Source organism: Mastomys coucha, unplaced genomic scaffold (genome assembly GCF_008632895.1).
Source record: "Mastomys coucha isolate ucsf_1 unplaced genomic scaffold, UCSF_Mcou_1 pScaffold8, whole genome shotgun sequence".
Taxonomy (NCBI): domain Eukaryota; kingdom Metazoa; phylum Chordata; class Mammalia; order Rodentia; family Muridae; genus Mastomys; species Mastomys coucha.
In genome coordinates, this window is record NW_022196914.1 from 7374553 (window position 1) to 7374988 (window position 436).

Here is a 436-nt window from a genome sequence, read left to right on the forward strand (position 1 = left end):
TTTGAGCAAACACATGAGGAAGCTTGGAAGTGCTTGTATAGGTTTCTTGTACCAGTTAACGTAAGTGTACATTCCCATTATTATACACTGCATCTCAAAATGAGACAAAGTTTGTTTTTCAAAATCTGAACCCATGTTTACACATTGTTGGTGCTGTGGGGTTACACAGTAGAGTACTGGCCTAGCATGCTTGAGGCCCTGGGTTCAATCTCTAATACTGGTAGACAAATATAAGAATGTAAATGATTGATCCGTTTCCCCCTTACTTCGAGCTGCAACCATGGTGACACCGAACCAGCTACCACATGAGAAATGGCTTAGGAATCATGTTGAGGTTTGCTGAGGTTCCCCTCAGGCTGAGTGGAGGGGCCATCAGTACTCACAGAATATGCCTAGTTGCTTATATGCACAGGGTCATGAGACTTCCTATGGGGAC

General features: G+C 43.8%; 1 protein-coding gene across 1 annotated transcript in view; it reads left to right on the plus strand.

Annotated features, from left to right (window-relative positions):
* The window catches only part of Adamts12 (ADAM metallopeptidase with thrombospondin type 1 motif 12), a 288229-nt gene that overhangs the window by 8081 nt on the left and 279712 nt on the right, over positions 1-436 (plus strand). The window lies entirely within an intron of this gene.